The sequence below is a fragment of the Herpailurus yagouaroundi genome, unplaced genomic scaffold (assembly GCF_014898765.1).
Source record: "Herpailurus yagouaroundi ecotype Mexico unplaced genomic scaffold, PumYag 183, whole genome shotgun sequence".
Classification (NCBI taxonomy): Eukaryota; Metazoa; Chordata; class Mammalia; order Carnivora; family Felidae; genus Herpailurus; species Herpailurus yagouaroundi.
In genome coordinates, this window is record NW_024412414.1 from 13349779 (window position 1) to 13366060 (window position 16282).

The window sequence follows — 16282 nt, forward strand, 5'->3', positions numbered from 1 at the left end:
TTTCTTGTTTTTGTTTTTGTTTTAAGCTTGCCTTGACAATGCAGCTTGAATATCATTCTAAGACAGGCCTAGACGTTTTGTAATATTTTTAATTTTTATCACTCTACCCCCAAGTCATCAATGGCCTCTAGTAAGCCTTGTTTTTTAACTTGCAGTTCTCGTCTTCATCTTTGCCTTCGACATCATAGCTTTGTCCTTATGTAAGTGGGAAATGTGGTGCTGCACGGCGGCATAATACAATGTTATTAGCATGCTACAAGGACTCTGCACACATTCTCACAAATTATAAAAAGGCATTAAGCATGAATCTCAGAATGCCCAAGTGGATTTTATAATGGCTCTGATAACACTCTGAGCTATATTACATTTTTGTTCTGAACAGGAACCCCTCAGAGAGGAGGTAAAAAGTTATCTGCTGTCAAAATGCCTTGATGTGTTTCCAGTCATGGAAGTTTCACACTTGAGAACTGAACACAGTTTTGTATAGAATATTCTGACCTTCTCTAGAGAATGAACAAGTATGAACACAAATAACAGAAACTGTTGGGCTCTGAGCTCTGCTACTGGCTCCTGACCATTGCAGGCCTTTTCATAGCTAGTTATTGAACCCATAAAACTTGCAGTTATCAACCTTGTGATTCACCAGAGACATGTAATCTGGACCTTGGAGAGTGACTAGGGGTACAAGTTTCTTACTTAAGCATTGCAATAAGAATTTTAAATTTGTGACCACTTTTCTGAATTTGAAGTGGAAGTCATAAGCCCTTTTATGTTTTCATAGTAGGTTTTTATTTTTGTATACTTCTATTTTGATTTTCTGGTACTGTCTTTATCACAACTATCTGACATGAGTATCTCAATGTATGTATGTGCTGTTGAGTAATAGATGGAAAAAGAAAATGAGACCCACAATAAGAAAATGACTTTCCTGGGTTACATAAAACATTTTCCCTAGAAATAAGATTAATCTGTGATACTTTTTTTTTTCTGGGTGTGAGTGTCGTCTGTTAGATTGGGTAGACACCTAAAGAGTTGGTATGATTTGTTCAGCTCAGCTAGCAGAAGTCCAAAATTAATGGTTCTGCATCAATCCCAGGTCCCCATATATAATTACACACAATTTACTTAACCTCTCCAATCTTTAGGAGAATCAATGTGAGAATTCTAAGAATCTTAGAATTTATGAAACAGGAGGTATTTTAGAGAATATCTAAGCAGTGATCTTCAACAGGAGTTGTGCATCAAAATGCCATGGAAGATGTAAATGCTAACACCTGGGTTCCACCCTCTACTGTAATTGGTCTGAAGTGCAGCTGGGAGATTGAGATTTTTAAGATCGCCACAGAATTCATCTGTATATCCAAGGCTGGGAACTCATCAAGATAAAAAGCTTGCACGTATCCTTTGCACTGCAAAGGAAACAATCAACAAAACTAAAAGGCAACTGACAGAATGGCAAATGGTATTTGCAAATGACCTATCAGATAAAGGGTTAGTATCCAAAATCTATAAAGAACTCACCAAAGTCCATACCTGAAGAACAATTAATCCAGTGAAGAAATGGGCAGAAGACATGAAAAGACACTCTTCCAAAGACATCCAGATGGCCAACAGAAATATGAAAAGATACTCAATGTCACTTGTCATCAGGCAAATAGAAATCTAAACCACACTGAGATACCACCTCATGCCAGTCAGAGTGGCTAAAATGAACAAATAAGGAGACTATAGATGCTGAAGAGGATGTGAAGAAATGTGAACCCTCTTGCACTGTTGGTGGGAATGCAAACTGGTACAGCCACTCTGGAAAACAGTGTGGAGGTTCCTCAAAAAACTAAAAACAGAACTACCCTATGACCCAGCAATAGCACTGCTAGGAATTTGCCGAAGAGATACAGGAGTGCTGATGCATAGCGGCACATGTACTCCAGTGTTTACAGCAGCAATTTCAACAATAGCCAATTTATGGAAAAATGTCTAACAACTGATGAATGGATAAAGAAGATGTGGTTTATATATGCAATAGAATACTACGTGGCAATGAGAAAGATTGAAATCCTGCCATTTGCAGCAACGTGGATGGAAATGGAGGGTATTATGCTAAGCAAAATAAGTCAGGCAGAGAAAGACAGATACCGTATGTTTTCACACATATGTGGATCTTGAGAAATTTAATAGAAGACCAAGGGGGAAGGGAAGAGGAAAACAAAAGATACAAACAGAGAGGGAAGGAGGCAAACCATAAGAGACTCTTAAATACAGACAATAAACTGTGGGTTGATGGGGGATGGGGAAGAGAGAAAAATGGGTGATGGGCAGTGAGGAGAGCACTCGTTGGGATGAGCAATGGGTGTTGTATAAAAGCCAATTTAATAATAAATTATATTTTAAAAATATTTAAAAAAATAAGAAAAAAACAAAAACCAGGAGATCTTTATGGTCCAAGTGACGTGTGGAAGGAAAACAAAGTAAATGAACATCTACTCCAGTCTTTTTTAAAACCACAGGTTTGCAGTGGAAGTCCAGGTTCCATGCATTGTCTCCACTGACTACAGTGGGAGAAAGAAGCTCATTTCTGCCTGACATGGATGAGAGATTCAATTTCCTACTTCATCTCCTCTGACACTACCCTGGTGGGGGTCAGAGCACCTCATTACTACCACATAAGGTAGTGGTCTGGGCTCCCTGCTTGGCTTTTGCTGGTGGGGGTGGGACTACAGTCTTTCTGGTGGTGTCTGATCAACTTAAAAGTTTTCTTTCTTGTTAGGCTCTCCTTTTACTACTCCTCTGGCCAGAGAGAGGATTCTAATTAGCTATTCCTCCCCCAGCCCCCTGGATTGCTGACCTTCCTGGATTGCTGGCTTCTTTACCTCTAAGTCTCAGTGGTGAGATTCATAAAGAAAGCCCAAGGCTAAGCGAAATGAGTCAGTTAGAGAAAGACAAGTATGACATGATTTCACTCATATGCGGAATTTGAGAAACACAACAGATAGGGGAAGGGAAGGAAAAACAAGATAAAAGCAGAGTAGGAGCAAACCATAAGAAACACTCAAATCCAGAGAACAAATGAAGGGTTGCTGAAGGAGAGGTGAGGTGAGGGAATGGGCTAAATGGCTGAAGGGCTTTAAGAAGGGCACTTTTTGGGATAAGCATTAGGTGTCATATGTAAGAGATGAATCACTGTGTTCTACTCTTGAAACCAAGACTACACTGTATGTTAACTTGAGTTTGAATTAAAAAAAAAAAGATGAAATAAACAAATAAACACAAATGTAATTTAAAAAAAAAGAAAACCAACGAATTCACCACCATGTTTTCCCCTGGGTCCCAAGATCCTCAGCCAGTCTGCCTTCTTCCCTCCACTTTCAGAGTCTGATGTTAATTTTGTATAAAATGTGCAGGGTTTTTGGCTTTACTTAAAGGGAAGAAAAGTAGAAAGTATGTCTATTCTATGTTTCTGGAAATGGAAGTCTGTTTTAATATTATTTTTTTAACTTTTTAAATGTTTATTTATTTTTGAGAGAGAGACAGAGTCCAAGAAGGGAAGGGCAGAGAGGGAGACACTCTGAAGCAGACTCTAGGCTCTGAGCTGTCATCATAGCGCCTGATGCGGGGCTTGAACCCATGAACCATAAGATCATGACCCGAGCCACAGTCAGCTGCTCAATTGACTGAGCCACCCAGATGCCCCTACAATATGATTTTTAAAGGGGATTCTAGAATAACATTTAGCAACTCTTATAATATCTAGTAGCTCTGTTAATAAAAAAAAAAAAAAAAAAACATATCTTTTTTCCTAAACGAGTTGGTTTTTTTTCCCATTAAAAACTATATTATCACTCCTGCTGGTGGCTATTATTTGGGGCTTATAAAATGCAATCCTTTTCAGTGCTTTGCTTTTAGTTCTATAGTATGAACCTAGTAGCCTCACCTCACTACTATGGTCCTTGAGAAATTTAGCATACACTACTTTCTGTTTACAAAGTTCACTGACAGGATTAGCCTGGCTCTACTTAGCTGGATTACATGAAAAGTTCTGCATTTCTATGACATTCTTACGGATTTCCCTTCCAGTGACATCTGAAATTTTACCCAGAGCAAAGAATCTGGAGGAGAACCAATTAGAGCAAGTAAAATATAAATTAGGGTCTAGTCGCTGGATGCAAACCCTAGAAAAGCTGGCAAATGCAAGTTCTCATTGGTATTTTTAAAGTTATAAAAAATGTACACCATAAAACAATCTCATAAAACTTTTATAATCATTATTATAAAATGTATTTTCTAGTCAATAAAATAGTTTAGATATAAAGCCCTCTTGGAACTTCAAAATCAGCATACTGTGCCTTCTTTATGATCATTGTAGTACTTTAATAAATTTGTGGTTATGCCATTGTCTAAAATTGTGCATTGCGTACCCAAAACATGCTACCAAAACATTTCCTGTCTCAAAAGAAGGAAGAGATAAATGCCTGGTGACTGAATGTTGGATGAATTAAACATGCATTGTTGCCCAGGTTCTCATTCAACTATTGAAGAAATGTCCCCAAAATGTCCCCAACACTCTCGAATAGTACTACTCAGATTCTTGTAACTGTAGAAGTTAGTAACTGCTTTTCAATGCCAATATATGTGCATATATACTATTTAACCTACAGAGTCCCCATCTTAATTTCCTGTCTCATTTTGACATCACTCTGGGTATGTCAATTCCTTAAAAAGCTACATTCTTCACATGTGATTTGACTTTCCTCTTGATCTTATATTTTATGACTCTGCAAATCAACATCTGCCCTCATCAGTTTTCCATTACCATGCAAACTGTCAAGATTATTTCATTCAGCCATCCCCATGTGCCACCATGGGTTAAGAAGTATATTGTAGTAGAAGACTACCAAAATTTTATGACTAAAGCTATTCCTTCAATGTCATTGGCACCAGGACCAAATCTCTCACGATATGTAAAAATATAGCAACCAAGCAGCTTCTTGATGTTGTAAGGGCACAAAGAATAAAAACAAAAACAAAAACAAAAATATAATCCTGTCGTAAGAAAATCAATGATAACCTGATTAAGCAAGTCAAAATATGATGGTATTCTTCAGTTTCATGAGGTGACGCCACTTACAAAAAGGCAAAAAGGTCTATCATAAATATTTAAAGGACTGTCTTGTGAAAAAGGAATGAGACTCAGGCTAAATGTTAACACAGGTAGAGTTTATGTCAACATTTAGAAACTCAGGTGGATAAACTGAGTCTCCAGTTGAGGAATAACTGACCATGTTGATTTGTTGTAGAAAGTCCTCCCTCAGATAGTAATGAGTTCTTTCACTAAAGCTATTTAAGTTCAGAAGAGGCTTCAAATTCCAGAAGTAAACCTCAATTGATTCAAAGGGGAAAAAAGTCTTAAACAGAAATTGGCAAGGTTAGGTTAAAATTCCTCCTAACATGAGCATTCGGGCACTCTATCACAGATGAACTCAGACAGTGCTGTTTGATGGCAAACTCTCACAGAAAGAAAGAAACAACGAAAAAAGCCAAAGCATAAATAACTGAAAATAGATGCTAACATAGAAGTAACACCTACTCTACAACTAATTGCTGGTGTGATTCTCCTCTAATTGCATAGCTGTGAATGTGTCTTTTCTTTTTAAATCTTCTGCCAAGATGGCTAAATCCAAGCATAGTTTATAGCAGCTCTTATAGGGGAATATATTTTGGAATAGAATTTGTAGAATTTCCATCACAATACCTGTCATTATTCTATTTGATCTTATTGACTTCAGTAGCATTCTCAGGTGATACTTTCCAGTTTCATGAGTGGATTGTTTGCAGAGAGGAAAGTAAACACTTTTCTCTTAATGAAATGAGTTAAAGAATTAACTTTATGTCTGCCCATTTTATAGAAGTGGTATTTCTAAACCCTGTTAAAATTGTTTTATAGACTTCTTAACTGCTGTAACACATTAGGGGGTAATCACATTAGATGCTGCCTGCTGAGCCTGGCAAGACTTGGTCAGTAGTTTAAAGGGACTGTTCCAATAATACAGTCAGCTCACTAGTAGCTGGATGACTCTAATTGAAATAACTGGACTGCACCATTAGTCCAAATAAGCCCTTCAATACCATTTTTTGCTTCATTTGAAACCAAGATTAAGAAGATGCCACTTATAAAAATGATCTTCATTATAATGTTTTCCTCAAGTGTCAGGATAGTTGGAATATATTATAAGTGAAACCTCATATTGATACAGATTTTTAAATCATTTGTCTGTTAGTTTTGATTATAAGTACCAATTACCCAATCAAATTGCAGAAATTCCTATTACATAATAAATCTCAATGTATTCATTTCAACTGACCACTATTAGATGAAGATCCAGCAGACTTCATGTTGATAGTCTTGACAAAGCCCAATCGCTATGGTGTTGATGGAGATTATACCTTAATAGCTGTAGGAGCTAGACCCCAAGATTCCCTTATCCCACCTCTTGCTTCTAGACCCTTATGAAGTCATCTCCTACACGGTACTAGGATTCATCTGTGGGACTATAGAATACAGCAGAGGTGATGGCATATCACTTGAAAATGACGTTAGGTCCTGTCCTTTGGATCATTCTTCCTGAGGGAAGCAAGCTAGCTGCCATGTTGTGAAGATACTCAGAGCCAACAGAGAGGGCCATATGACAAGGGAGTGAGTTATCCAACCGCAGCAAAATAATAAATGCTTGTTGTTTTAAGCTACTAAATTTGTGATCATTTTTTCATGAAATAATACGTAACTAAATTCAGCATGTAAGAAATGGGATGCTACAATGACACAAATTCTAAAATAGGAGAATGACTTTGGAAGCAAGCAGAATGCTGGTAAAAGTTTAAAGTGCCTAGAACACAAAGACTTAAAGGAAAATGAAGAAAATCTTATGCAAAAATTGAGCTCAGCAATATAGTTGCCTGTAGTAATGTGTAAGACAAAAAATGTGCTAAGGAATTTTGCCTAAACATTTTCCATCCAAAGTGTTAAGAATGTCCCTTGTTTCTCCTTGCTGTATATGAGAAAATTTATCAGGAAAGATAAGCTAAAGGAAGAACTGCTAAACAAAAAGAGGTCATTATCATTGCTACTGATATTCTATTAATAAATATGTAATGAAACGAGATGACATAACAATTTCATCAAATATTCAAACAGAAACTTTGAACAGATTAATATAAAGTAAATTGGAATGGTAAAGGCATGTTTTCCATTGCAACATTCCACCCCACCCTACATTAAATCATCATCATCTGTCGCAGACTGTTAGTCTGGAGTCCTCTCTTGTCCAGCAAGAGAGCAGATGCAAAATTAAATACGAGAGAGGCTAATGTCTGGGACAGCCCCAAACACGGATTTGTCTCCATATTTATTGAGCTAACAAGATCTGATACACATGGTGGACACGAAGAAAACAAGATCTTACACATGTGAATGTGGAGAAAACAATCAGACAGTAATCTTTAACTTGCATGTGTAAGTTATGTAATATGTATACTTATGTAAGTATAAGGAATTCTTGAACCTATTTCCCAACAATCATCATTATCATCATCCTTATCATCATCATCATCATCATGACAGATATATTTGTAGGTGAGAATTACCAAACGATCCAGGATAACTTATCTATGCTTATTCTTAGTTTCCTAGGGCTACTATAACAAAACTATAAAAAAATAACACAAAATAGGTGGCCCATAGGAAACTACAGAAATTTATCCTTTCAGAGTTCCAGAGCTAGAAGGCCAAAATCAAGGTGTTGACATGGCCATGCTCTCTCTTCTAGATTTGGCAGACTTTTGTTTTTAATGGACTTTATATTTAGAGCAGTTTTAAGTTCAAAGCAAAACTGAGTGGAAAGTACAGAGATTTTTCTATAAACTTCCTTCCCCCGCACATGTATAGCCTCCCCCATTGTCAGCATCCTCCACCAAAGAGGTGCATTTATTACAAGTGATGAATTGTACATCATTATTATCCAAAGCCCATAGTTTACATTAGGGTTCACTTCTGGCATTGGGCAATGAGCATTCTTTGGGTTCAGACAAAGGCACATAACATGTATCTACCGTTATAGTATCAAACAGAATAGTTTCACTGAATTTTTAACACTCTATTTATCCCCCCCTCTTCTCTAACCCCTGGCAACCACTGATCATTTCACTGTCTCCATAGTTTTGCCTTACCCCGAATGTCATACAGTTAGTAACACACAGTATGTAGTCTTCTCAGGTTTGTTTCTTTTACCTAGTAATATATTTAATTTTCTTCCATGTCTTTTCATGGCTTGATGGCTCACTTCTTTTTTAGTGAGTAACATTCCATCATCTAGATGTATCTACTTTATCCATTCACTTACAAAGGGATGTCAATGTTGTTACAAGTTTTAGCAATTATGAATAGAAATAGTATAAACATTCAAGTGCAGGTTTTTGTGTGGTTTAAACTTCTTTTGGTAAATACCAAGCAGTATGACTGGTGGATCTTAAGGTAACAATATGTTTACTTTTTAAGAAACAACCAAATTGTTTGGCATAGTAGCTGTGCCATTTTACATTCCCAACAGTGATGAATCTAACTTCCTGTTACCTCATATTCTTGCCAGTATTTGGTGTTGTCAGTGTTCTGGAGTTTGGCCATTCTACCAGGTATGCGGTGGTATCTCATTGCTGTCTGAACTTGCATTCCTTTAATTATACACATTGTGGAGCATTTTTTCTTATGCTTATTTGTCATCCATATATCTTCTTTGGTGAGGTATCTATTAAGGTCTCTGGCATGTTTTTATATCAGGTTGTTTATTTTCTTATTGCTGAGGTTTGTTTTAATGTTTGAAAAAAATTTTAATGTTTATTTGAGAAAGGGAGCATTGGGGGAGGGGCAGAGAGAGAAAGAGAGAGAGAGAGAGAGAGAGAGAGAGAGAGAGAGAGAGAGAGAATCTGAAGCAGGTTCCAGGCTCTAAACTGTCAACACAGAGCCAGACACAGGGCATTAACTCATGAACGGTGAGATTATAATTTAAGCCAAAGTCGGATGTTCAACCAACTGAGCCATCCAGGTACCCCAGTCTTATTGTTGGGTTTTAAGAGTTCTTTGCATACTTTGTATAACAATCGTTTATTAGACACATCCTTTGGAAAATTTTTCCCCCAGTCACTGTTCTTTTCATTCTCTTGACAATGTATTTTGCAAAGCAGAAATTTTTAATTTTATTGAATTCCAGTTTACCAATTATTTTTTTTTTGCTTTCCTGGATTATGCTTTCATCCTTGAATTTAAAAAGTCATTGTCAAACTCAAAATCATCTATATTTTCCTGTATGTTAACTTCTAGGATTTTTATGTTGTTGCTGTTGTTGTTGTTGTTTACACTTAGGTCTTGAATCCATTGTGCGTTAATTTTTGTGAAAAGTCCTGCCTTTTCCACTGGATCCTCCTCTTCTGAGCTATATCCGTATATTGTTGTTGTTGTTATTGTTTTTCCTGAAAATCCACCTGAGCTGTTTTAGTCCCTAAAATTTCTGGCCATGGTGGTCTGAACACTGATGGTGGTGAGGTTCTGTCACTGTAGGACCAGTCCAAGTCTTCGTTGTCAAAGATGACCATTCCTCTGAGATAGATGAGATCACACTAAATCAAGTGCTTCCCCTGGAGGCTTTCAGGGTCATGGAGATCATTGCTGTATCTGTTGCTGGAGCATTATGAAAGGAAAATCATTTCTGAAAGAGTTCATGTTGAAATACATGTACAATCAGGTATTAGTTCATTGGACTGGACATTATAATGAACCACTGACTGGTTTTTCACAGAGAGGTCTAACGAGAGAGCACAATAATTGAGATATGGAGTCGCCGTCTTCCTTTTCAATAAGCCTGATGGTAAAACGGTTGCAGTGTTATTGATAGATGCTCAGGGAACCTTTGACAGTCAATTTGAAAGATTCATCCACAGTATTTGCCCTCAGCAAAATGATCAGCTTAATACAGGTATATAACCAATTCTAAAATGTCTAAGAGAATGATCTTCAGACTCTCCAGCTTTTTGATGAGTATGGCTGGGAAATATTTCTGACGGGGGAATATTCCTGAAGCCATTTCAAGGCCTGATATTATTTCTTTGAGAACTAAAGTTCCCCGCATGAATTTGGGGAAGCTGATGGTGGCACCAGATTTTTGGAAAACTTCCTCAAGTTTTCAGAGAACCAACCTGAATAACTACAGAATGTTTGAAAACACATCTACTCTGTTTGAAAACATACTGTTTTCTGCTACCTCATCTTGGTTTAATAGCTACCAATCCATACTTTGATAGAAAATTTAAAGAAATAGATGATGAATTCATCAAAACTTGAAAACACAGATTTCTTGTATGCCTTAGTCCTGAGAGCCTAGATTTTAAAGAAATCAAAGGGTGGAAAGATCCAACATGGTGGAGAAGTAGGGAGACCCAAAGTTCCCTTGTCCCCCAAACACAGCAGTGTTGAGGCCAAAGGACTTTGAATTCCAACAGTCCAGGCTTCCGAGGGACAAAGACATCTCAAGGGACCCACGGGGACAACCTGGTGGGCCATAGGTACGTGATTTTGAACTGGGAGAGATTAAATGGGCTGCATAGACACAGAGGGGAGAGATCCCCTTCTACAGAGAGACAAAGGGAATAGAAAGAGAGGCTGAGGAAGGGCAGGATTGCGTCTGCACAAGAGAAAAACCTCCTACCGGACAGAGAAAGATCCAATCTCTAGCTGTGGGGCTTCCTCCAGGTTGGGGCCAGCTGCCCAGTTCACACACCTGGGGAAGAGATAAGCCAGCCCCGGGCTCAGTAACCAGTTCAGAGGCACAGTCTGCAGTGGGAAAAAGTGATCCCCTTCCTGGAGTGCTGTGGGAAGAAGGTATATATCTGTTCAAAGGACAAAGACTGCCTGCACCTGCCAGCCAGATGCAAAGTATCAGCCTTGTGGAGTGGCACTCCCCAGTACTGGGGCACACAGAATGGGATACTCTAAGACACTGGGGTTTAAACCTTACCCGATTGCCAGCAAGGTGCGAGAGTGGGTGGAGCAGGACAAACCACGCATGCAGCACTGTGAAGTGGGATGGCTTTTCCCTGAAACCAGGGAAACTGCAGTGGGATTCTTTAAGACATTGGGGTTCAATTCTTTAAGACATTGGGGGAGTCAGCAAAGTGGGACAAACTGCCTCATTTGTGGCCACAGCACTGTGAAGACAGCCTAAACAGAGTGGTTTGGGACACCTGGTCCATGGAAGGGAGACTGGGGTGTCGCCATTTTTCTCCCCATCACCAACAAGGTGGGGCCTCAGGGCACTAGACAGGGAGCCCCCAGTGGAGGTGGAACCTGCCTACACCAAACCACACCCCTCCACGCCTGGTAAGAATGTGTTAATTGCAGGGGACAGATCATCCAGACAGAAAATCAATAAAGAAACAGTGACCCTGAATGATACACTGGACCAGATGGACTTGACAGATATATTCAGAACTTTTTATCCTAAAACAACCAAATACACATTCTTCTCGAGTGCACATGGAACATTCATCAAGATAGATCACATACTAGCTCACAAAACAGCCCTCAATAAATATAAAAGAATTGAGACCATACCATGCACATTTTCAGATCACAATGCTATGAAACTTGAAATCAACCAGAGCAAAGTTTATAAAACCTCCAAATGGATGGAGGTTGAAGAACATCCTACTGAAGAATGAATGGGTCAACCAGAAATTGAAGAATAAATTAAAAAATATATGGAAACAAATGAAAATGAAAACACAAGAGTCCAAACCCTTTGGGATGCAGCAAAGCAGTCCTAAGAGGAAAATACATTGTAATCCAGGCCTATCTGAAGAAGCAAGAAAACTCCCAAATACAAAATCTAACAGCACACCTGAAGGAACTAGAAGCAGAACAACACAGAAACCCCAAGGATAGCAGCAGAAGAAAAATAATGAAGATCAGAGCAGAAATAAACAATACAGAATACAAAAAAAAAAAAAAGAGAGAAGGAAGGAAGGAAGGAAGGAAGGAAGGAAGGAAGGAAGGAAGGAAAGAAGAAAAACCAGAACAGATCAATGAAATTAAGAGCTTGTTTGTGAAAAAAATAAACAAATTGATAAACCACTTGCCAGAGTTTTCAAAAAGAAAATAGAGAAGGCCCAACTGGTAAAAATCACGAATGAAAATGGATTTATCACAATCAATCCCTCAGAGAATACTATGAAAAATTATATGCCAACAAAGTGGCCAACCTGGAAGAAATGGACAAATTGCTAGACACCCACACCCTACCAAAACTCAAATAAGAAGAAATAGAAAATTTGAACAGACCCATTACTAGTCAAGAAATTCAATCAGTTATCAGAAATCTCCCAAAAAATAAGAGTGCTGGCCCAGATGGCAAACCTGGGGAATTCTACCAGACATTTAAAGCAGAGTTAATACGTACCCTTCTCAAGTTATTCCAAAAATATAAATGGAAGAAAAAATGCTGGACTCATTCTATGAAGCCAGCATTACCTTGATTCCAAACCAGACAGAGACCCCACAAAAAAAGGAGAATTACAGTATCCCTCATGAACATGGATGCAAAATTTCTCAACAAGATACCAGCAAATAACATTCAAAAGCATAGAAAAAGAATTATTCACCACGATCAAGTGGGATTCATTCTGGGCTACAGGGCTAGTTCAATATTCACAAATCAACCAATGTGATACATCACATTAGTAAAAGAAACCATAAAAAACATATTATCCCATCAATAGATGGAGAAAAAGCATTTGACAAAACCCAGCATCCTTTCTTGGTAAAAACCCTCAAGAAAGTTGGGACAGAAGGAACATATCTAAACATCATAAAAACCATATATGAAAAGCCCACAGTTAATATCATCCTCAATGAAGAAAAACTAACAGCTTTCCCCCTGAGATCAGGAACACGACAGGGATGTCCACTCTCACCAGTGTTGTTTAACATAGTGTTGGAATTCCTAGCATCAGCAATTAGACAAAAAAAAGGAAATAAAAGGCATCAAAACTGGCAAAGAAGTCAAACTTTCACTTTTCACAGATGACATGATACTCTACATGGAAAACCCAAAAGACTCCACCAAAAGGCTGCTAGAACTGATATTTGAATTCAGCAAAATTGCAGGGTGCAAAATCAACGTACAGAAATTTGTTGCATTTCTATACACAAAAAATGAAACAACAGAAAGAGAAATCAAGAAATTGATGACATTTACAATTACACCAAGAACCAAAAAATACCTAGGAATAAACCTAACCAAATATGTAAAAGATCTGTATACTGAAAACTATAGAAAATTTATGAAGAAAATTGAAGACAAAAAGAAATGGAAAAATATTCCATGCTCATGGATTAGAAGAATAAATATTGTTAAAATGTCGATACTACCCAAAGCAATCTACACATTCAATACAATCCCAATCAAAATTGCAACAGCATTCTTCTCAAAGCTAGAATAAATGATCCTAAAATTTGTATGGAACCACAAAAGACCCTCAATAGCCAAAGTAATACCGAAAGAAAAAACCAAAGCGGAAGGCATCACAATCCCAGACTTTAGCCTCTACTACAAAGCTGTAATCATCAAGATAGTATGGTACTGGCAGAAAAACAGACCCATTGACCAATGGAATAGAATAGAGACTCCAGAATTGGACCCACAAATGTATGGCCAACTAATCTTTGACAAAATAGGAAAGAATATCCAATGGAAAAAAAGACAGTTTCTTTAGCAAATGGTGCTGGGAGAACTGTATAGCAACATGCAGAAGAATTAAACTAGACCACTTTCTTACATCATTCACAAAAATAAACTCAAAATGGATGAAAGACCTAAGTGTGAGACAGGAAGCCATCAAAACCCTAGAAGAGAAAGCAGGCAACAACCTCTTTGACCTCAGCTGCAGCAATTTCTTGCTTGACACATATCCAAAAGCAAGGGAATTAAAAGCAAAAATGAACTATTGGGACCTCATCAAGATGAAAATCTTCTGCACTGCAAGGGAAACAATCAACAAAAGTAAAAGGCAACTGACGGAACAGGAAAAGTTATTTGCAAATGACATATGAGATAAAGGGTTAGTATCCAGAATCTATAAAGAACTTCCTAAACTCAACACCTGAAAAACAAATAATCCAGTGAAGAAATGGGTGGAAGACATGAATAGACACGTTTCCAAAGAAGACATCCAGATGGCCAACAGGCACATGGAAAGATGCTCAACGTCACTCATCATCAGGGAGATACAAATCTAAACCACACTGAGACAACACCTCACGCCAGTCAGAGTGGCTACAATGAACAAATCAGGAAACTACAGATGCTGGTGAGGATGTGGAGAAATGGGAACTCTCTTGCACTGTTAGTGGGAATGCAAACTGGTGCAGCTGCTCTGGAAAACCACATGGAGCTTCCTCAAAAAATTAAAAAACAGAATTAACCCTATAACCCAGCAACAGCACTACTAGGAATTTATCCAAAGGATACAACAGTGCTAATGTATAGGGGCACATGTACCCAATGTTTATAGCAGTGCTTTCAACAATAGCCAAATTACGGAAAGAGCCTAAATGTCCATCAACTGACAAGTGGATAAAGAAGATGCGGTGTATATATATATACAATGGAATACTATTTGGCAATGAGAAAGAATGTAATCTGGCCATTTGCAGCAACGTGGATGGAACTGGAAGGTATTACGCTGAGTGAAATAACTCAGAGAAAGAGAGGTATCATATATTTTCACTCATATGTGGATCTTGAGAAATTTAACAAAAGACCATGGGGGAAAGAAAAGGGGGAAAAAAATGGTTACAAACAGAGACGGAGTGAGGCAAACCATAAGAGACTCTTAAATACAAAGAACAATTTGAGGGTTGATGGGGGACTGGGGGAGAGGGGAAAATGGGTGATGAGCATTGATGGGGGCAATTGTTGGGATAAACATTTGGAGTTTTATGCAAGCGATAAACCACAGAAATCTACCCCAAGAACCAAGAGCACACTTTACACACTGTAAGATTAGCAAATTTGACAATAAATTATACTTAAAAAAAAAGAAAGAAAATGTAAATAAAGGGAAAAAAAGAATTCAAAGGGAATAAAATCAGTTTCCAAGGTCTGGCAGACTACTTCAAGGTTTATATAAAAATCTATCAAGGTGAAGAATTACCAAATCCCAAATCCATGTATAGGCCACAGCAGAAACTAACAATTTAGTGTCCATAGCAACTGGTAAAGGCACATACAACACAACAAGATTTGTGGTTACAAGAAACCATTTCTGGTCCCAACTGACTTGCAGACCAAATATCTGGAGCTTAAGGAAGAATTTGTAAAACTATACTGAAGGGTGAAAAAGATGTATGAAGAAGAATGTAGCTACTGTTATTAGCAGCAGTTAGGGAGTAAAACAGATAAACTCTACATCCAGTATATCAAGCATAATAATAGCAAAAGTATCTTCCATACAGCTCATACCACACCACCCTGTTTATTGTCATCTTTATCATATGAGCGATTGCTGGTTTAACTAGATTCATTGGTTTGGACATTACAGCTCAACTATGCAATATGATAATGGAATTGACCCTTATCACCCTGTGCTCCAGGGCATATATTTGCTACTCTGGAGAACACCAACAGCTGGGTGCTGTAAGAGATCAGGTAGGTACACCCTTGTGGGACTTGGCCTTTTTATAAGCTTTATAGTATGGCAGCAACTGATAAAAAAAAGCTATATCATCAATGTTTTCCTGCTCCAAAGTAAGATTCTACTAAACCACCAGCAAGGGAGAAAATTTAATTCAAATTTTTAAAAATGCAGATGTGTAACCAATTTTCAGTTCAATATTAAGTTTTTATATCTCTATGCAAACATTCAAATTGCTTTTATCAGAACAGAGTAAAACACCAAACACCTCTGAAGACTGCAAAATGGCAAAATGGTACAGTTCTTTTACTTCAGTGTTTAATAAGCAGATGTATGTGTACATGGTTGTATCATTTTGTTAGTATGTTATTTCCTGATTTTGTGTTCAAATAGGCTGTCATAACTTAAAGTATTTGTCAATCTACAACACTGGAACTTCTGTTCTCAAGTTTACTAAATTCTATCACTGGGTTATAATTAAACCATATTTTTAAAGGTTGTGAAAGTTATTAAGTCTGTGTAGAAATTCATGTTTTTGCATATGGGTGAT

At 37.7% G+C, this 16282-nt stretch overlaps 1 pseudogene; it reads left to right on the plus strand.

Annotated features, from left to right (window-relative positions):
- LOC121041373 (atlastin-1-like) overlaps positions 1-15885 on the plus strand; it is a 160838-nt pseudogene extending 144953 nt beyond the window's left edge.
- The last annotated feature ends 397 nt before the right edge of the window (positions 15886-16282 follow it).